Source organism: Odontesthes bonariensis, chromosome 10 (assembly GCF_027942865.1).
Source record: "Odontesthes bonariensis isolate fOdoBon6 chromosome 10, fOdoBon6.hap1, whole genome shotgun sequence".
Classification (NCBI taxonomy): domain Eukaryota; kingdom Metazoa; phylum Chordata; class Actinopteri; order Atheriniformes; family Atherinopsidae; genus Odontesthes; species Odontesthes bonariensis.
In genome coordinates, this window is record NC_134515.1 from 27,355,622 (window position 1) to 27,378,928 (window position 23,307).

General features: G+C 40.2%; 1 protein-coding gene across 4 annotated transcripts in view; it reads right to left on the reverse strand.

The window, feature by feature from the left end:
• LOC142389844 (synaptotagmin-2-like) overlaps window positions 1–23,307 on the reverse strand; it is a 68,935-nt gene that overhangs the window by 26,219 nt on the left and 19,409 nt on the right. For 3 of the 4 annotated variants that reach the window (XM_075475009.1, XM_075475012.1, XM_075475008.1), the window contains exon 3: window positions 13,142–13,209. The gene's annotated coding sequence lies outside the window, so the exon portion shown is untranslated. Of the gene's footprint in view, window positions 1–5,467; window positions 5,634–13,141; window positions 13,210–23,307 lie in introns of those variants that run through there. The other variant, XM_075475010.1, reaches the window with a different exon arrangement.

Consider the following 23,307-nt stretch of genomic DNA (forward strand, 5'->3'; position numbering starts at 1 on the left):
CAGAGAATTCATCAGGGCAATTACACCTCTGTGTCAACAAAATGCAAGTGCATCAAGATGTCCTACTGATGGCAGTGTTGATTAGAGGTCAGCGACTGAGATAAGGGTGTCAAGAAGGTGTTTTGAGCATCATCTAACCAAAGACAATTACAAGAGGCCCTGCCGACATCTATCTCATTGTGCGCTGACCCAGAGGACGGTGCAGAGCGGCTCATTTACAAACCTGCTTGTGTAGATAAAACAATGCCCATTCTCACCTGTGCTTGAATGTGAGTCAGCTATTATTGAGAGGTATGCTTGAAAAGGAGAGGGGAGGCGCCAGGGTTTGAATACTGAGAGTGGAGCTGCATGCATCATTTACTGCCAGTTGCCATACAACCTCGCTCTTCCCCTCAGCAAAGGTCCTTTGCCTGTACCCCGATAGGCCGATTAATCATTCTGTCACAGAGACACTGACCCAATCTGCATGTAAGGAGGTGCAGAGGAAATGTGACAGAGCAGAGGGCTTCTGCAGCACTGCAGATAGGTGACATCCAACATTTAGAGAGGAAAATGCTTATCAGAGAGACTGTATATGAAAGCTACTTCCTAAATGTCAATTTATGGAAGTGGCTCGACATCTTGGGAAACTTGCTGTGAAATAAGCAGAACGACATAACATTCTGTCAGTCTGTCCACTGCACTTTTAAGTGCAAATTAAGAATTGTATAAACATAATATCTTGAGGAAATTTTTTTTCGAAAAATCACAAATCAATTTAATATATTCTAAGAGTCATAGGAGCAGAAAAAAAAAAAAACGCTATTCTAAACAGTGCTCTTCAAATCACTTTTCCCCCCATTTATGTGTCCCTTTCTGTAACGTGGAGAAGTGGTTTTGCTCCAGCACTGTGTACAGAATAAGTGACAATAAGTTTTTTTTTTTGTAGCTGTCGTAGTTACTTGGTCATTTCTTAAAAATGTTCATTGCTGTGAATATTTTTTTAATGCAGATTGCACAATCTCCAGCCTATCGAGCCACAGAGTCCACAGTTTTTCCGACTGAAAAGAGCTAACGGCTAGCTTTCCCGCCAGGGCTCATGTTGTACAGGTAGGGAAACAGAAGAAGCTAGAGCAACAAACACAACCATGTGCGGTGGTCATCCTACACGGGGGGGGTTACCCATAGATATGAAGTAGTCCAAGACGGGATGTAGACCCCAACAGAACTGTGTGAGATGGATCGCATATAGCTGTTTGTTTTGTGCAGCAGCTTCTGCTATGTGCTATAGTGAATTGTACCCGCAGGCACCCTATGGGGGCGTGCTTTGGCAAATGCCACCGACCTTGTAGTGACTGTCACACCATTCACTAGCGGAAACACTGTATATACAACTAATACAACTGCAATCCAACTTTCTTCAACGGAAAGCCGAAGGTGAGCACCTGTATGTAAGATTAACTTTGGTTTTGGCTTCGACACCAGCAGCTGCACTGCGCACTGACTCTGTCCTCCTCTCTGTCTGCAATGCCCAGAAGTAAGATTTCATTTAGGCGGTACTCCCACACCGGATTTTGTCACACAGCTGCTGCTCTCATTTCTTTCTTTCTTTTAAGTGTATCATATGTTGTTGCAGGGTGTTTTGAAATTGCTTTTCTTCACTCCCTGTTAAAGTTACCTACAGCGTGGCGTTAATTATTATTATTATTATTATTATTATTATTATTATTATTATTACTGAAGTATTTGTCACTGAACCTCTGCTGGTTATTATGCTTTAAGTGTTGTAGGAAAATGATCAAATAAAGTAAAAAGCGTTTTTTCTTTTTTTTTATCACCATTTAATTTTGAGCATATTGGATGTTGACAAAATAGATACAGCTGTGGGGCCCGTGTTCCCATATTTCATAGGACTCCATATCACTATATTCCATATTAGGAGGAAATTTCAAAAGAGGTGTCCAAACTAGTTCATTTTGGTACTGTGAACTTAGTTCAGAATTTCAAATGGTGAACTACCGACATGACTTTGTTCAGTTCTAAACTATGCGAACTGAACGTTGAACTAGTTCTTGTGAAGTGTGAACTTGTACAAAACTGATGAAGGCAAACTTTACAGCACTGTAAAAACTCCATTGTTAATCGTTAGCTAGTGTTTGGTAACTCGCCAACACCAGTTCCCCACTGGTTAACCACAAAATAATTTCCATAAATCCTTGTTCTTTCCTGGTCCTTTTGACCCTTATCCAACTCATGAAGGCTGTCTGTCATGTGCTTTGTTTGGATCCATATCTTTTATTGTTAAATTTTTCCGAGCTTAGCTGTACTCTTTTACACAACAAGCTGCACTTTAAGCTACAATTAGTAGCTTAGTTTTAGCTTTAGAGCTTTAGAGCTTTAGAGCTGCAGTGATTGAACTTTGTGAGGCTTGACCTGACGATACATTGGAACAATTTTCAAAAGGGCTGGTATCCAACTGGCTTGTGAAGAATTTCACAATGAAATCAATGTCACGGTGTATTCTGAACTCGACTTAAACTAAGGAAAATTGAAACAGCACATAAAATAGTGTACAAATGTGGTTAAAATTCGATCCATAAAAACACCTCTGACATCAAACCCCTGATGCTTTACATTTTTAATGGGTTCTTTTCATTAAAAGCAAACCTGTAATTGCTCAAACTGACAGACAAACCAAAGACAAAAAAAACAGAATTTCCTTCTCAGAGGTTATTACAAGAAAAGAATGTGCACAATACCAGATAGTCTAATGAAAATATCAGAACTTAAAGAAAGTTTTAATAGCTGGAGTGTCTCTGCCATACGCTAATTACTCAGAAAGTCAAATTATTCCATTAAACCAATTTCTGAGTATTGTATTGTATTTAACTTTCCACACTTAGCATGAATTCAAAGACTTTCTCTAACATTGCAAGCATCAACAACAAAGCAAAGCAAAGGATGATGAAACAACACGAACACATCTCACTCGTTCTCATAACAGAAAAGTGTTTCCCTGCTCACAATCGCAAAATCCTTTCCTCCAATATGAAGCTACAGCGCCAAAAATACAAGCTGCTAGAAATATCACAGTGACAACCAGCATGTTTCGCACCCTCTAAAGTTTAAAGAGTGGCCAAACTGTCCTGTCAGCGCAGAAAGATGCTGTGACTGGCGACAGCATCTGACCGCTTAACAACGAAGCTCCCTGCCATCTTCTGCCAGCAGCACACCATCACATGGGCTGGGGCCAAGACTGGGAAGGCTCAGCTTTCACCTGGGGTGATGAGCTGACAGCAGCTGAGCTTTCACAGCGATAGCTGTTTTAGTGTGTCCGATTAAAAATCGCTGACTCATCTTTAAAGTCCACTGTGCTTAGTTTTGTCATTTTTCAGCATTGTTCTGCATTAGTACTTAAAAATGTGCGCCTGGAGAAAACATTTCAACCTGATAAAGAAACCTAAATTTGTGCAACAACAGTGTTGTGCATTCAAGAGGGCACACCCACTCCTGTAATATAATGTTGGAAGGGTATGCAGTATGCGGGCTGCGCAGTTAGAATACGCCTCTTTTCTTTCGCTTTCTCTTTGAGCACTTCCAGCATTCAGGCACCAGCTGCCCTCTTGGAGGGAGCCAACAGAAAAAAAAAAACAAGATTGGTGAACTTCAAAGCTTCCTCTCATTTTTCTGGTTATGTATGAGACACTCAGAATATTTCTTAGTGTGAGAGCCACTGGAAGCGGCTGCCTGGGGTACGGACTTAATGAGCCTGTCTGAATATTTTAGAGTCTGACAAAAAAGGGATCTTCAGAGCATGCTCGGTATCAAATAGTCTCCTGCTATATGGGTATTAGAGAAGTAAACACATGGTGACAAGCCACAACACTGAAACCACCGTTTAGTGAGGTATTTTTTCCTCACTGTTACAATGCAATGCTTTGCTAGGAAACATTGGGTCCTTGCATAGGTTCCGTTTACCTCCACATGTAACATCCATGTTAAGATAACTGCAGATTAAGCACCCCCCACCCCCACTCTTGGCACAGGCACTCCCTGATGGCTGTGGCCTCCTACAAAGGAACAGCTCTGGGAACAAGACGGAGATCCCAGAGGGTTGACTCGATATTAAAACTACCCAGATCCCAGATCCAATCGAGTATTTCCAGGATGTGTGACCCCCAGAGGTCCTTGGTCTTGCCTCGGAGGGTAAAAGCTGTTTTTTTTTTGAGCACACGGTGGACCTAATAAATATCAGGCAGGTGGTTTCAACCTTGTGGTCAACACACAAACAGGTACAGTCCAAAATCAGTTTTAATACATCCTGTTTGTTTACTGAAACATGAGCAATCATGTGACCACTCAGAATCAAAGTCATTTGCTGTCACTCATTATTGTAGCACCAGATACTCTGGGGTGAGAATAAATCTGGTTTATGCTTCAAGATGTTACTTCAGAAAACAGGAGAGCAGAGTTCTCTTTGAGTATGATGTAAAAATGATGTCATAGGCGCTTTAGTTTGGATACTGGTTCATACCGAGCTAAAATAAAAAAAAATCTTTCAAAAACACCATTAAAACAATACACTCGCTATTCATGGTAAATTTGCTACATAGAAATTAAATGAATTTGATCATTTTGTTATGCCAGGCCCAATGCAGATTTGCAAGAGTCAGCTATAGGCAGGCAGTAAGAAGTATAAGCAGCCCAAGATAGGTTTTGTCCTTGGTACTGTCACCTCAGTGCCGCCTGAGCTATACGTCCCATGGGAGACAGCAGAAAAAAGAGCATCCTGCAGCACTTTATGAAATCCCCACCCCTCTCTCTATACTTCTCAGCAAAACTGTCAGCTTTTTTTCATGTTTGACCACTCAGCTTTGGGAGATAAAGAGCCCTGGAGCTTGTATCTGCAATGTAACAATGCAACAGACCTGGACATTTTTATTTTGGTTTTGTACTGCTTTTTGGCTCCTCTTGGCTGTTTTCTCAGTGTTCAGTGAGGTTGTGAGAGATGCTGGTGAAGCTAAACGGGTAAGCAGAGCATCTGTTAGCAGGGCAGCCTCCTGGACACTCTCCAGGAAAGAAGTACACCCACCAGACAAGCTAAATGAGGCATGATCAATGAGAATAATCTAGATACAGTGCAACACCCCTCTTCTAAAAAATTCACGCAAGAGTTGCATGAGAACCGGGTCTATAGCTTGATCCTGGGTCAGCTCATGATCCAGAGAATGTTCTGTGTGTCCCTCAGAAAAACAGAAATAAAACAGAATAAAAAAGGCTTATGAAATAGCTCGAGGTAAAGTTGAGTGAACATGCACCAGAAACTAACATGCACCTACATCGTGGTGGAACCAGCAACAAGAAGAAATGCTAAGTTAGACGTAGCAGGTCCAAATCCATCACTACAGCGAAAACCATCAGCCTATTCCAGACTCCTCAAAGGAAGTGTTCAAGCAATGCTGAGAAGAGAGTTGAAATACACGCTTACCAGCACTACCGTTATTCCGTAATCCTGTTCTCCACAACAAGCAAACCCATTCACCAAACAGGCACTTAGGGTTAATGTGACAGTGCCTTAATAACGTCCCTCGACCGCTCTCCCATCAGCACCAGAAACTGCAGTCCTCTTCGCACTGTTTCCACTGCAGCACTACTTGTTCTCGTGCACACACACACACACATTCAGTCACTCTCTCTGTAACTACCCCCACCTCTGTTTCTCTCAATCCCCTCCTCCTCTCCCTCTCGCCACTCTTTCTGTCTCTTTCACTGAAAGGATCCCCCCTCCCCTCCCTTCCTTTTCACCTCTCCCTTCCCCTTGCTTTCACTCCGTCTCACATCTCTCGATCCACTCCGGCACTCACTGCTCGGACGGCTGATTTGCAATGCTGCTCACAAGGTGCTGTATGCAGCAAGCTGTGTCCCAACGCATAAGGGCAATCCAAAAGCGTCAATATGCTTGTCTGAGCGACCAGCACCCGTACCCTCATTCAACCAGCTCTGGAATCCATTGGAATCAAATATGTTTCAGAGCTGCAGCTGAGTCAAAAAAAATGTGGATGTAAAAAAAAAAAAAAAGAAAAGATTTGACATGAGAGATGACACCTCAAGATAACAGAAGGAGGACTATATGAATCCTGTCATTTGCTGTGTGGGTACTGCTGCAGTAATTTGCTACTTTGTCTCACTTGTCGTCTCATTTCATTTATCTGATTTATGTCTTTCGACCTGCACCACTTCCACTGTCATCAAGAGATTTTAATCTTTAATATCTACAAGACACATACACATGTATATATATATATATATATATACACACATATATCTACACAGCTTACATGAGCGTATAAATATGAGTCTCATTGGTATGATTCAAAACCCTTTTGTCGACCAAAGAATATTCGCCTTTTGACACTGCTCTATATAAACCTCTTAAGCTTGAGGAAGAGGATTTTTTTGTTGCAAAATTGTCCCGATGCCACGCAGGCCACTTTGCTCACATGACTTTTTCCCTTTCCAGTCCGTATATGTCCCCGTAAATCTGCTCGTTAATGACAATATGTGACGCACTCCTTCGCTTAACACCGATGGTGAGCCAGACAGTTTGGAGCCCTTCGGGTATTTCTGTGTGCCACTGAGAATCATCGTCGTTCCCTAAGTGAATCACACAGCTGATTGGCCAGCAATGAGAGCTTGATCCAAAAATCAATAAAGTCTCAATCAGTAAAAAATGGAAGACAGAGAAAATGGGGGATGGCTTTTTTTGTAAATTCAAAAGATACAGCAGCAGGTAGAAGAAGGTCATTTGTTATCTGTCTGTGGCAATAGCATTTCTCAGGGTTGGGTTCCTGTGGTAATGTATAGTCGCTGGCTCTGAATTAAAAATGATGTAGTAATTAACAGTAGAGTGAAGGCAACCCCAATAAAACCTATGTAGAAAAGTTGGCCCAGCCCAGGTATGTGCCTTTCGATATGTTCTCTTTCGTGTATCTTAACCATGTATCTTTACATTTTTTGACGTTAAAGTGGTTAAACTTTAAAAAGAGATGCTGAAGAGATGATTCCTAAAGAGCTGAAAACATGGCATATCTCAGCATAGTGGGTACTGTGCCCTTAAGAATCTGGGGAAAACTGGGACATATGAAGAAGAAGAAGGCCTAAAAAAGCATATAGTTTAGCACACACAACCTGGGAGACACATCTGGAGCTTCATCTGATAGATCTAATGTTTGCTGAAGCTTCATCACAAATGGTCTTCATGGAAGGGTGGCTGTGAAGAACCCAATTATAAAGGAAAGGAAATAGAGCACAGGCTGAGGTATGGTGCAGGCTCTGTAATCGTTTGGGGCTGCATTTCAGCCAGTGGTGTTAGGAATCTTGTCAAATTTGATGGAATTGCGAACACAGAAAAGTTCCCACCGCAAAGCAGTCAAAGCAACGTCTGACCGGTAACAGTTTAATTTTTCAGCCTGAAAATGATCCCAAACACACTCCCAGGGCAGTAAAATCTAACCTGGATTTAAAAAAAAGCGCATGATGGAACACTATAAGAAAAGGATTGGCCCAGAGTTCAACATTACTGAAGCGGTGTGGGATCATCTCGACAGAGAACGTCGACCAACCAACATCCAAGAGGAGCTTTGAAATGTCCTTCAGAACTAGTCCTGATGACTGCTTAAAGACATGCTAGGAAAGCTGGTCGAAGAGAGTTCGGGCTGTGCTGAAGAATACAAAAGAAAGAAAGAATAAAGGTGGACATGTGAAATATTTACTTTCAGTTTATTGGAATAGCACAAACTCTGTTTTTGCCACATATACTGCATTTCAATTGATGTTTGCACATGTTTTTATGAAACACTGCACTGATTTCCATTTATCCTGGCAATATAAAAAGAAATGAGTGCGGCCTTAAGACCTTTGCACTGTACTTTATATCTCGGAAGTGCACGACAAAGCAACAATCTGTTATTCTGTATCAAAATTATTTGCAACGTCCCAACCCTATCTGTTGAATTCAACCCAAAGCCAATTTATTTACTTAATTTTAAGCAAACTGGGCCCAAATCTAGAGTTGCCTCTCAACTAGTTGAGCACTGTGGTTTTCTGCACACATTTCTCAAAGAGGACCAACTAGTGTATTGGTTAGGTTCTATGTTCACTTTCAGACTGATATACAAGCAGGACAGCAAATGTGGGACAGATTCAAAATAACCACACTGCTAATGTAATGAAGAAACATGCCCCTCAGTGCAACAGTGTGGCCCACTGGTGTGGTTTTAATTGGTTCAGGGCAACAAAAAAGCTGAGGAATAAGCTTCACAAGGCTGTATAAACAATATTTGTCAGCAGGATGAATTTGTTTTTGTCTTTTTCAGCTCAATTAGTTGACAGGAAATACAGCATGTTGCCTTTAAGATCCCAGAGACAGAATCAACCCCTGATGGGAGGCACTTCCATTCTTCCTGCAGTTCTTCAATTGAATACCGGTTTGTGTAAGGGTGAAGGTAAAATGGCTGCATTCTACTGCAACGAGCACTGAACAGCTCAATAGTCATTGTTCCTTCCCTATCTAAAATCCGTGATATTTTACTGGATTCTATCGTATTCAGTCACCCCCCCCCCCCCCCCCCCCTTTACTTTATGGAACCTTTTCCGCATTGTAAGACAAATCTTGCAGCCCTGTGCCCTTAAAAAAAACCTGCATGTCTGATTCAGTATCTAAGAGGGAACAGGATATTGATTCAAGCGAGATTCATCGCTTGGTGGGTAAACCCATCGTGACCAGCACTGGCACCTGTCCCATGAGGCAAGAAACAAAAATGGACATTGGCTTGTATTGTCAGATGACTTCTATTTATGCTCTCATCATAGTTTTAAGCTTCTGGTCATGGCTGCCCAAGCTGATTCTCAATTAAATAACAGTCTATTAATCATAAGTACATTTTCAGTGAGTAGGAAGAAAGAGGGGAGAAAAAACTCCATCAGACCTTACTTTGAACTAAACAGGCCAAGTCTCCAGAGAGATTTAGTACAACTAAGAATGCATATTTAATAAGGCAGACGTGTGTAGACCTGCTACATGGAGCTTACAGCCATCAATGACTGTGTGTAGCTATTAAAATGCACTACCCTTTGTTTTGGACAAAAAAAAAGAAAATCACGTGCAGAGCCATGTGTTTTTCTGTGCAGTGACGACTCTCACATAGCTGTAGTGAGTGTATTCTAGAGGAAAAGCCTCACAGTGGCCCTTAAAAAGCAGCACATACACAAGTCGAAGCGCAAATATTTAGTGAATCGCATGAAAAATAAAAAACGTAAAGAAAAAACTGCGAAAACACAAGCAAAAAAAAAAAAAAAAACTGCCACAAAATGTGCTTTGGGACATTTGGAAGTGATGGGCTTGGATAAGCAGCAATCTCACTGATACTTCTGTGGGCCTCTTAGGCTTACTCTCATCACTGTGACTGCACTATTTGTGTTTTATCTAAATTGAGCACATCACTCCCCGTGGTGTCCCTGGGCTCATTTGGTGTCACATTTTTCTTTTTGCAAGTGTTCCTATTAGCTCTTGTTTTTGGCTTTAGGTAAGTTTTCTTTATTATCTAACTCTAACTTTTGTACTAGTTCTTTTAGAAGCCATCATAGATGCTCAACAGCAATAGAGGAAAGTAGGAAAAAACATAAGAAAGCAGAAAGGCTGGTAAAGACAAAGTAACCCTGATTCTTAATTTATCTGTAAGTGACAGAAAATGCATTTGCATACAAAAAGGTGTGTGCTGTTCCATTGCATGCACAAACATATGACAGCACCCGATGTCCCTTTTTGTTTTATCAAGGGCACTCTTAAGATTCATGTCTGTGCTGTCTTCTAACATGAAACTTTGAAGGACTGCTGCCGCTGCACCATCTCCAAATCATTTCTGTGATTTCTGCTTTCATGTTCACATGGTTAATATTCCACGCTGTGGCTGGCAGTCAAGGATTAGATCTGCTTCTGGAGCTGTGCTGGGATGGGCTGCTGCAGATGTGATGTGATGCAACAATGCAATACTTTGCATTTCATTGTGTTGGCTCATTTTAGATTAGAGTGAGAAGTGAGAAGCAAACCTCACTGCTGGGGGTCATGTTTCCCCAACACGCTTCAAGACTGCTGCTCAGAAAGTGCTGCAAAATGTATTGCCGTAGGTGAATTTACTGCATGTAGAAATATAGGTTTAAGACTGAACGTCACATCGTGCAGTTATGTCAATTTCAGTTGCTGTAGTCTTGACAAATCAGCAATGTCATGTTATTTTTAATCATTATTCTCCAAGATGTACATTATTGTTAGAAAACCAACAGCTTTAAGAAGATCCAACACTCAAAAAGGCAAAGAAAGCATATTTTATTTGGATCATACTGTGGAAATGAATCTAACCCTCCCAGTTCCTATAATGGATTATGTTGAAAAAAATGTACCATGGGAACATCTACTAAGTTTCTAGGACCTTACAAAATCCTAAAACTGTACACCAAATCCTATTTATTAAATCTTTCAAATTGGCCCTTCTAGCTAAATCTGATTGTTACTTTTAAGTCTCATTGAGGTTGAAATTTGAGCACCGAGCTGCATCAAATTAAATATGAAGTAATAAGAAAATTACACCCAAAAAGAAAAGCTGTTTGATATACACAACTAAAGGGTGTCTGGTCCAGCATACAAATCACCACAGATCTTATATAAAACCCCCATTTTGGGGGGTAGTTTCACTCGAATTTCTATTAATTGCTTAAATATTAAAACCAGCGGATATTTTTCCTATAATTGAATACAATATTGAAATTGGAAATTTTGCCTCTCTTTTTACTGGCTGTAAAAGCTTTATTTATCTTTTTTAATAGGTAGCTTTCTGCACTATGTTGACTTCAAGGTTTTTCTGCCTCTGTGACTGATTTGACACTTAGGTGAGTAAATCTATCAAAGCTCTGCTTTTTAATCACACTTTTGCAAAAACCTCTTTTTGTTGATGTCAAAAAGGTGATTTTTTTTTCATTCGGTTTTCATGCTTACTGTTTAGTTCATAGTGGAGAAGGATGAAGCACAGCAGAGCTTTTCAAAGTTTAAGGGGGGCCTCACAATGGGGAATTTAAAACTGTTTCAGGGGAGGCTTAATGAGTGGGGGTGAGGAAATAATAGACAAGTTATCAAAAGAATAGCTGAAATGTTTGTGATGGGGTTTAGTGGTCGTGTACATTGCTTCTTGCACCTTTTTCAGTATGTATTCAGTGAGGTCTGATAATGTCAAACACACTTGCTAACTGTGTATGGGATTTAATAACGTGATCATGATCTTATAGGCATGCAGAAATTCAAGTGTTCCTAATATTTAACCTCCCACTCGCATGTACATGTGGTGGACTTTAATAATGAATAAAAAATGGATTATAGAGCAGTTGAATTGGATTTCATCAGATTGGTAAAAAAAAAAATTTTTTATAAATAATAAAAAACATTTAAAAAAGACAACTTTGGCAAAAATATTATCATAATAAGCCAGAGCCGTTCTGGAACCACATTGTTTAGACACATGAAATTAAGATCAACCTTTACCACGAGGACAAAAGGATGAAATTATAGAGAAGGCTCAAAATGGTCCATGATCTGAAGCGAACAACATCCCCTGTAAAACATCGGGAGTCAGAGTGATAGCATGGACACAAATTCTTTGATTTTGAGTCCATTTGTATTAAAGAGGTCTGAGAGGTCTCAGTTTCAGTGTATAACTTGTGTTATTTTGCGAACACATATGAAGCTATATGTAAATTATTAAAAGACAATACTGATATGTAGTGAGAATAAAATCAGAACTAGTAGAGATATGACTTTACTTTTAGGTAGAAGTGTTTATTGTACCAAATTAAATTTAATTCGTAAGATTCCATTTTATTTCTGTAGAAGTAAAATGCCAGTTCATGGTGTGAACTGGCATCCACAGACCAACTCTTTGTCTCTTACATGGATGTTGTAAGCCATTTGCTGGAGGAGCTTTTAGAAGTTAGTCATTCAACAGTGGAACCTCACTTAAACCGAAGAATAAGCTAAATGTTTCTATGAATATGTAAAATATAAATAAAGAAATATAGATGTATTAAGACTATGATCTTAATATTTGACAAAGCTCCAGCTACGTTCAAACAAATAATTGTGAACCACCAGTCTCCACGGCATGAATGAACTTTAAATAGATATGGAGCTGACCCACGTTAAAAAACGATGCTGAAACAGATGGGGCAGTATAATGGTTGATGGACAGTAGCAGTATAAGCACCCAGTAACTGTCCTTCCAGGCGTGGCTGTTGTCTGCTGGGTTTTATTAGCTCTCTGTAGCCTCGAGCTTACCTTACTCATTGAAATTACTCTGATTAATCAGATGAGTGCTGGAGTGTGCGATGGCGTGCACAAAGAGCAAAACCGACAGTAAATCATGCTTGTTCACAGTGGGTTGCACCCTCTTCCTCACCGCGCCTTTCTTGCTTACTTCACACTGCAGTTGGCTCCCTCCACCCTGGCACATGCACAGCTTTTCCAAGAACAGATGGGCGAACAGGGAAAACCCAACACACGTTTCCTGCTGACATCTAGTGGAATCCAAAACATGTGATTGCACTGAGTTCAGTTCTATTAGCATATTCTGCTGTAGAATACTGACTGTTCTTTGGATTGCCTGTGCAGCCCAAAATATTCGACAAAAATGATTTGATATGATGTATAAACAACTTCATTCTTCCAAAAGAATTCAATTCTCCCACACAACTTATGATAATCAGCAGGATTTTCCTTTCAGGTCAGCTAGTGCTTCACTCCACAGCTCATCAGAGCGTGACATTATTGGACAGTTTGAGAAAGCATCCAGCCATAGACAGTCTGCCATCTGGGCCATGCCTTCAGTGGACAGTGAGGGAACATGCAAGCTGCATTTCTGAGAGGGGCACTGCAGAGGATGGAGGCGTGTAGCAAAGTGTGGGATCTGTTCTGCTCAAACAGAACAGTCACAGCAATGGTTCTGGACTGCACTGCCGAGGTGGAGAACGTTTTCCTCCACCCTCTTTCCGCCTCTCAGAAATCCTCGAGCGACTCAGCCGATGCCGTCGAGCACACGACATCTGCTCGTAGAATACTTACAGCCAAAATCTTGAATCTCGAGAAGTGGCTGGAAGTAATCACAGTGAGAGTGTTGTTTGTCAGAAATCCTGTAAGAGAAAGACAAAGTGAGACATCAAATTAGATTTTTTGACAGAAATTTGGCAAATATGAAGTTAAACTCAATTGTCTACTTAAACTAAATCCTCTCTCGACTGATCTGAAGGATGTTAATAACAGGCTTGTATGATTTAACAACACTCTACACAACCTTGCCATGACAAAAATCCTCTTGTGCCAATGCAAGAATATTGATAACTGTCTCCTGCTCACATAAGCACGTTAATGCCAAAATCAGTTGGGATCCCTGAAGCTGGAGGACGGATAAATTATCACTGACAGCTATTTGTTGCACACCACTGCTCACCAATTATCGAATTAAGTCATTGCCATTACTATAACAGTAATCTATGATGTGTTGGGAAAACACAGGGTTTAGAGTCAACACAGTCTCAAATTCAAAACACACATTTATAAAACGATGCTGATTTGGTCTCTCGACCTTGTTGCCATAATATATATTCAATAAAATAGATAAATAATCAAAGATTTATATTTCAGCAACTTGAGTCATTCTATTCGTAGAAAAAAAAAAACAGCAAAGTGCTGACAAATGCCACCAAGGTAGGAAAATAATAGATAAACCAGATCAGTATATCTTTTAATGCCTGGTTTGCATGGTTCTGTTTTCCTGTCCCTTCACCACTTGAGCCTGATGGATGCCCTAAGTGTGGTTTCGCAGAGGGGCATTTTCCAGTTAAAAGAGCCCTTTTTACTCCCCACAGCTGCAATCAGGAAAACAAAAGAACTCCATGTATGTGCAAATTCAATGAAGCTTCATGTCACAACTAATACAGAATAATAAGAAATAATCACTATAAAAAGAAAGGATATACATCATCTCAAGGAATGTAACAACCACCTTGAAGCTTAATCAAACTGAACTGAATAGTATCTTATGGTGTTGCAGTATAAATTATTGAGGATGGACAAACTAATTAATCAACAAACTGTGGGTAGTTTGTAAATGTCGTTGAAATCTCCAGAGATTTCCAAGAATTGGGGTGTTATGCTTGCAGCTTGGCAACATCTGATCTGATGAGGTCACAAGCGGCACTGGCAGGTAAAACAGGGGAAGTCTTTCGGCAGACAACATGGACGGAATCTCAAAGACAACAGTTCAGTTTCCAGGATGCAGAGACACTCCTTCTCAGCAGCATGTCCAAGATTGAGAAATCTGTTGTCAACAAGCGCTGCCATCCCTGATGCACTTCAAACAATACAAGTAGCGCTTGCACTGTGAAACATGTGTGTCAAACACAAACTCTCCAAACTAACAAAAGACTCATGATCTTGATGGAAAATATGGACCTGTCACTTCAGCTAACTTTTATCGCTCTCCTGAGCATGTATACGCACGTGAATGCCCCAGAAAACGTAACTGCTATTTTCACACAATGTCACATTCTGAGAATTCCAGAAGATTTTACTGACAGAACCATTTCTGCAAGCCAAAACCAACTGGATGCTGGTTTTGGGCTATTGCTGGTGCCAATCAGTAGTGGGTTCCTCTCATGAACCGTGTACGAACAGACAGTTGTTTTGCTACAGGCCAAAGAGCCACTATAGAGTCATGTTTTTGCTTCTATAGGTCAATTTTTCTCCGAAAACCAGTTCGGTTTTGTTTAAAGCACCCAATGAATTTCTGCCAAGGAGTGTACAGAGATAGAGATGTGAGACAGCAATAAACAAAGAAAATGATTGAAAATGATCGATTTCAGATGAGCAATAACAATATTCAAATGAAGATTATTCTTATTCTTATTCTTGGCCAGGATCTGAACAGAAATTTGAAGAAAATGCAGAAACACTGGAAACACTTCTGCTCACTCAAAATTAACCTCATTAATTGTAATAAATCCATCGGCCGTGTCTTAAAGTACTAGTTTTGAGTGCAAGACATGCTGGACTCGGCCCTTTATATTTGATTTGATTAATAAGGGGCAGCATCTTGAACCAACAGTATTGACCCAAAGCTTCACTGCATAAATTAACATAATCGAGGCGCAGGGGGTATTCAACAAATTATGCATTCGGTGCAATTCGACTTGGTTTTTTCTTCTTTTTTTTTCTGGATACTGGAGGAGCAATATTAAACTTGAAAAGAATTGCAATGCTAACGTTGACGTGCGACAGTTGAGCAGGTGGTCCTTCACGACACATGAACCTCCGAATTTGGTCTCAGCAATTGAATCACAGTACCTTCTCAAAACATTCTGAATGCTTGCTCATCTGTAGTTCGTGCCGTCCACTTGTGACTGGATTACCAAGAAACACAGGGAAATGCCAAGCGTAAACACTGTGTTCCGTGGACAAGACGAACTCATTGAACAGTGGTTCACAGTTTTAGCTGGTCTCGATCATCCCACTGGGAGGCTTTCAAGTCAGATGTTTTTGGTTTTACCAAAAACTGGAAAGAGATAAAGACTAAAACAAAACATTGTTCTTCTCTTTGGAGGCGCAGCAACAACTAAACAATTAGATTTAAGATCACATCAAGACATCAAATGTTTTAGCAAATCCTAATTTTTCAACAAACTTCTCAGTCAAATTCAATCTTTGCACTCAGACGTGGCCTCGGGGGGATATTTTTCTATTTGTGGAACAATTTTCATCCCCAGTTTCAGCAAATCAATCAATTTCATGACTCACTGGACTTAATTTCGTTACTGTAGCTCTATCATGAATGACATCCACAGGGAGACATAAACAACTTCATTTGTGCACCAAGAAAGGTTGAGTTCCTCTGTGAATTTTGTGCATCATAAATGCCTTACGACACTCAAACCATTAAATTTTCGAGTGAAACATCTATTTCAGCAGTCGACACTCTTACGATTCATCCGTCCTTTGAACCTGCTTTACAATTCGTACTTTTAAAAAAGTCAGCCAACCACACTGAAAGAGACCGTTTACTGCAGCTTATGGTGGTGACATTTTAACGCTAACAGACCCATCTCAAGGAGTGTACAGATTATAAGGTGACTGATGCAGAATATCAGCACTACTTTAAAAAAAATGACTTTGTGGTAAATAGAGGAGTGAGGACAGTAAGTTTTTTTATGTGACTTCACAGTGAAATACCTGCAGACTGGAAACACAATGAAAACGTCAAAGTGAGCTGTTTGCAGCTAGCTGAGGGGCAGCAGTGACAGGGGACAAAAAAGGAAAACTCCAACACTGCATCACTCAGACAATGCAAGTGACATTCTCCAACAAAACAAAACAAAAGAGTTTTACGATTTTTTTTCTCCAAAAAAATCAAGCACATCTATCGAACACAACATCCTCCCGGCACAAGTAAACGTTACCCTGCAAGGACAAATATAATAAACTTTACAAAGATGGTAATTTTGCCATCTGACTGAGGCAACAGGCTCTAATGTGCATATTCTCAGATAGAATCACATTAAAGGGAATTGCCTCTTGGTGAACATAATTGCATCCTTCCAGGTCTATTTATGTCCCTAAGGGACCGAACTAGGCAGGGGGAAAAAAATAAAGACAGAATTTCTTGATAAAACACCAGTGAACTAATCTGGCAGTGGAGTCACATCAAAAAGAGAATGGACAAGCCCAATCACTGAAGGTCAGTGTCGGCCTTGTAACTACAGGAGGCCCGGAATAATCACTGTGTTAAACACACTGTGTTAAACACAGCATAATTCTTCTTCATGGGTCTGAATCATTTTTTAAGACATACACTGAATGGTGTGTTGTTGTGTTGTGGAACCGCAGATGCTTTTCACATATCTACCAAACCGCAGATGTTCACCTTGGCTTTCACCTTGCCATAAAATTGTGATATGTGCTAGTTTAGATGAGATCTGCGCCTCGTCTTTAACAGCTTTGAAAATATATTTTCTCAATCAGCTTGCATGCAGTGAGATCATATACTAAACCCAAGCCGTAACAGTTTTGGTTATTAAACATGAATCATTTCTAACTCTCCATGTTCGAATGTCCATCAAAAATGGAAGCGTTTTAATGATTCATAAAATGCTCAATCTCGTCACCATAAATATACTGTTTATTAATATAATAAAGCAAAACTTATAAAGATTGGCTGTCACTCAAATACGCTTTTGTGTTAATATCATATGAACTGATCTCCACACTGGGATCAAACTTCGTCACAAATCCCAATCAGATCTTATCAACTCAACAGCCCCATGTTCAAGCTTTCGGGAGTTTTTTCTTTAGCATTTCTACACCAAGCAATTACAAAGTATTTCTATGAATGTCTGTGCTGTCTGTGCGTTTGTATTGACTCGCCTTTCTCTAATATTCCAAATTGATAAAATCACGTTGTTGCCCGACAGAAAGGATCCTCTGATTACTCTTACTCACCAACTGGGTTGTTTAATGAGGAGTATCATGTTGTCCAAACAACTAGTAAAGCCACACAGCACAAAACTACAAGGCCTTTCCATTCTTTAATAAAATCAGTGTGCTGCTTCTCAGACAGCACTTGAATTGCTGAGTCCCCTGAGGATTCCACGCTTTCTTCCCCTCTCTCTCAGTCTCCTGCTCTCTCTCTCGCTTAGTGTCTGTCTCCAAGACACGTGGCTCTCCATGACTGTTGCTACAGGAGACTTTTGGGGGCTCTCAGCTGCCCCAGGGTCTCTGGAGCGTGGCATATGAACACTGGAAGATGTGAATGTGTGAGTGAAGAGCTTTCTGCGCAGGAGGGATCTGGCCCAAATTTAATCTCTCTATTGTGAAGACGGAGGGTTGAAGGGAGAAAAAAAAAGGGGGGGCCGCGCCTGCTGAAATCCCACTGGCAGTGCTGCAATGCAGGGGTTTAACACTGAGCCAGAAGGCAGGCAAACACATTAAAGAACATGCCTTTGGATAACAGACGCATATTTTCACACAAACATGAGAACACACAGATGGATGAGTCCAATTGATCTAAAAATTGCTGCATAAACAGGAAAGATTGTTTTCAATACGGTGAAATGATGTGACACAGTCTTTTAAAAATGAAAGGATGATTCTTTAAAATTGCATCTTTCGAACAGGATATGAGGAGATTTTTTTTTTTCAAGCGCTTGAGTAAGATGTACAACATCTCTACTGGATACTATTCCACGCTGACCAGACTTCAAACTTACTCCTTTTTCCGTGGTGCTGGTGACTAGCTGGCACCTTGCTCATAATAACATGTATTAGTTACCATATATTAGCCTAATGCCTGTCATACATGTTCACAGGCTGACAGGCTCTCTGCACCTGCTCCAGATGCTTTCTGTCACTGGTGCAGAGAAACTTGCATACACTGCCAAAGGAATGAAATTTTATAATGAGAATAAAGCAGCTTATCCTACAACAGCTGTGGGCCATGTGTAACATTTAAGTGCTCGGGCAGGTTTGTGAAGCAAAGTGAAGCACAGCTTTGATGCCAAATGTTTTAAAGGTGCAGAAATGGCCAACAGAACTCAGTTGAGTGAGAAAATAAAAAGGAAAAGGAATCCCTTCGAAAAAAATGTTTAATCAATGAGAGGTGTCAGTTAGGACTTTTAGAAGAACACACAAACAAAACGTGAAAAAACAAAAACTCTTTACATGCTAACCAGTCAGATTAGAATGATTTTTTCATTAAAGCCCTGTTCAAATTCCAAACATCTTGCTTTAATTTCATATTTACAACAATTGGTGTCAGAGTCATGTGACATCACCTTGTTCTGACCAAATCCTTCCCACTTAAATCCACTAAACTAGTATCAAAAAGGTTGCTATGGAATCCGGATGATTTCAGATTATCAACTGACACAATAACTCATGAAGAATTGCATTTTGATTATTTGCATTATTTCTCTGTTGCAAGTTTCCATCAGTGTACACATTACACCATTCTTCTGAACATAAATCAAGGGAGGGAGGCCGCCGTGGGTTTCACTTTTAGCCTACGCAGTTTTCAGAATTTACAAGGTGAGGAGTGTGAGGGATGATTGGTTACATGACAGACTGCTGACTGTGAGAATCTTTTACAGTCAGTGGAAACAAGCAATTGAGGACAGTTTGGCTTTATCGTATTCTGATACAAACAGGTACACATAGGAAAGACAGAGACCCGGTGTTGTCTGTCAAACATTCTTTAAATTTGAGAATGTCATCTGCAGCTGTATTAAGCAATAGATCAGAACTGTATGCGGGGTAATATACATCAATTACCTGATAACCTTTTGAAAAATATAGAAAATAACGATAATAATAAATATAAGAATAACAAATAAGAATTTATCCTACCTGGCTGTCCTAATTCTTATTCACAGTGACTTATGGCAAGCAGCTCTCTTCTTCAGGCAAAACCATGTGCTCTCCCCTGCCCTGACAGGTTGTCTCTCCTGTTTGTTTTATGTGTCATATGTTACATATATTTGTCATATGTCTTCATGATGACCCTATAGAATTTGAGAGGTTGAAAATGGACCCCAGACTCTTCCTGCATCATTCAGTGGAACATTTTGTAGCTAGTGGCAACTTAGCAATAGCAGTTTACATGACTTAGTTAAATCTACCATTTTGTCAGAAATGTGACCAAATACTGAATGACATCTTATTCTCACCTATGTATCATTTGTTTTTAAGGCTGTTTTGATGATTTGTACGTTTGTTTCTGTGGGATTCGCCTAGCAAGTGGCTAGCTACCCATGCTAGCTGCTGTAATGTCTGGAGTTACATTAAGCTTAATTTATTGAATTACTGTTGTGTTAACAGCTGTGTAATTAACTCTTTTACTTTTGCTCTCGTGAATACTAATTGCGGTGCTAATTATTCCATAACAGTGTTTAACATTTAGATTAAACGACTGGCCATTTCTTTTCGTCACTGTTCCCTGTGGTATCTAAAACTGTTTAAGCAGAGATCAATCTTAAAGGCTGTAGAGCATAAATAAATATATGATCCGAGTTTGTCGCAACAAATGTATTACCTAACACCCAGCCAAACATGAATGATTCAAATAATCATCAAGTGTACAGAATATATAGATAATTTGCGGTGCTCTGTGCTCTCAGACATTGGGAAGTAGCAGCACAACCCCCTGATTGACAGATCTAAGATTAGCTCAACTGAAACTCATTAACAAGGCAAACAGTGCAGAGTTCATTTGAGCTGAAACATACTGCTTAAATCTGAAATCCAAAGTGCAGACAGCATTTATTCAGGAATTATCCCCTTCATGATGTGGATTAAGTCACAAACACTGTTAAATTGTGAAACATTCATTCTTATTGCGGGTATGTCCTAGTTGCCGATGAGGGCACAGAGAGGCCACCTTTACACCAGGAACATGGCGTGTTCATTGTGTCTGCCTTGCTGAACTGATAGGTCTCGGCTGTATGTGTGTATCACACCACTGACCTCTTGGTTGCAGCTGCTGCGTTGAAGTAACGCTCAGCACAATTGTTTTCAAACGACACAGGGATGCCTCTGATAATGACCATTAATGCACAGTTTTATGAAATTCACGGTTCATGGACGGAGAATCGTTCGTTCAAAACTCACCGAAATTCGAGAAGGCACGCAGCTGAGACGCACGTCTCACGCAAGCTGGTGTGGCCGGTCTAATCTGGTAACATTAAAGCTAAATTGAAAACCATAATATTTCACCAGTGTATCTGTTAAACCCAGCCGTCTCCAGTTAAAGTTTGAAAAAGTACAAAGTGGAAAGGAGTCTGCTTTTTCTGACCATGTATACTCATTCCCCTGCGTCAAGGAATGCTCTGAAAACCCCAAAAATCAATTCCACATTTCAATAAAAACACAGATCTTGACTTTTTAAAGCATTTTAAGCGACTACCGTCTCACACATATAACGTGTCTCTATGCAAATCTCTCAATTTGCCCCACTTGGACTTTAAATCATTTTTATTAGTAAGCGTGACTTCAGGAGATTTAACATCTAATTGCTAAGCAAACCAGGTTGATTCAACCACATGTGGGACCCTCATTTCACCAGTGATGTGGGGAACAACTGTTCAGCCTATAATCTGTGCCGAATGCTGGTACAGACAGGTCAAGGTGTCGAACAAGACTGCTTCTCTGAACGTTAGGACGAGTGATTCAGGAATAAATCTCTGATTAATAAGTGAATCCCTGCCACTTATATCAATACTCATCTTGGACAAAATCATCCATGCTAGAAATGGGTATTTATACACCTGAAAATTATTATTCATCCTTTTTTTTCATGAGTCAATGAGCATCAGGCACTGCCAAAATAGGTCAAAGCAGAACAAAGCGTTGTGTTATGTGGAATCCCAGCATTCTCTGATTTGGAGTCATAATCACTGGGTTTGCCCCAAAGGCCTTCTCGTGTCGTCCGCCTTTATTTAAAGTAAGTTGAGCCCTCTGTATATAGCTCACGCTCCTGCGCACAGACTGCATGAGGATACAAGAATGACAAAGGATCTTCGATCTAACACCATTTTGCAGAAATGTAGCCCTGATGGTTTGAAACTACCCTGCATCAGACCTGGCAGAGATCACATTCTATTTAGAACAGCAAGTCTAAATGAATCTAAAATGGCTACATCAAATCAATTTCAGTGTCCTGCCTGGCAGCAGATAAAAAGCAATTGCTCAATCAGCTACATGACCCAGCAGAAACGCCAACATGAAAAATTGGCTTTTTACACAAATTTTTCTTTTTTTTCCAGTGGTCAGAGCTTTTTCGAAAAACAATGATCTCACTTCACTTATTTAATGAAAGTGGCATTTTTCACAAACCTACTGTCCATAAATCCTGGCGGAGAGTGCCTACTTTCCTCTGGTAACCTGCTCCGCTGGGAGACAAGACCTGTGTTTATGTGACGAAATAAGGCAATTCATCATCCAGTCCCAGAGAAATGGTCAACAGCAGGGACAAAACGGCAAACAATTCCAGATTAATTGCGTCTCTTTTTGCCTGCCCAAGGAATGAAACATAACACAACAAACCCCATTAGACAGAAAGAGAGATTGAATATGGTTAAGGAAATTATGAAACATGTCAATTTACTTTCTGCTTTTGTGCAGAGATGTTGTATAATCAGGCCTGATTTGCTGGCAGAAATAACGGTGTGCTGCTTTGAGTTTGTTGCCTGACTAAAAATTATTGGTGGACAATCTGCGCCAAAAAAACAAATGCAGAATGGGAGAACCCAACGAAAGCATCCAGATTTCAGTGTCTCATGCTTCCTGAGAACAGTGGGGCCAATAAACTCCTATAAATGTCAAACAGGTTTTCGTAATGTGCTCTGGAAGAAACTATTTTATTTGGACATTGCCTTTCATCATAACAAACCATGTTACCTACCAAGATCTATCTATTACTGGAGGAACACTTTCTCCTCACAGTGTTCAGTCAGAGCCACATTTCTCTTGTAAAGCAACAGCTCATCTCTTTGGTTTGCATCCTTGATGCTCCGATTGCATTTAATAATAAGTCAATCTGAAATGCATGACAATGAAGAGCACAGTCTTACTATAATACTGCCAAAGCTCCAGATAACAAAAAAAAAATTCAAATAAAAAAAACCTTGTCTGAAGAGGACAGCTGTTCTCTTTTACTCCTAGTGTTGCGGTCAGAGGCATTGTAGGACAAACGATAGACAAGCCGCAAGTGGCTGCTCATGGGGATCCTTCACCTTCAGACCGGCAGTGAACTCCATTATCTGTCAGGCCCAAATCTTGGAAACCACGGTGCCATTAGTCAAACACAGATCGAGTGTGACAGCTAACCCCTGATGATCTCCATGCACCATATAAAAGCTGACTTTTGTTTCCCCATTATCATGTTGCACTAAAATCCGCTTTGTTGTATTGTTATAGCACAAAGCAAAAATACATTTGTGTGGTGGCATCAGACCTAGTTGAATACAAAATAAAAATCTTGAATAATAGATAAACAGATATTCTTTCATCTCCGGCTATCAGAAACTCCTCTTGATTAAATGGTGCATACAGATGAGCAACAACAAGCTTCAGCAGGCTTTAGTGGGCTTACTGCAAGTTGTTGCTTCCCACTATGAGGATCTCTCATTTAAAGTCTGAACATGTCTTTCGTTTACGGCTCCTTCACGACTGAAAGAGATTACTGC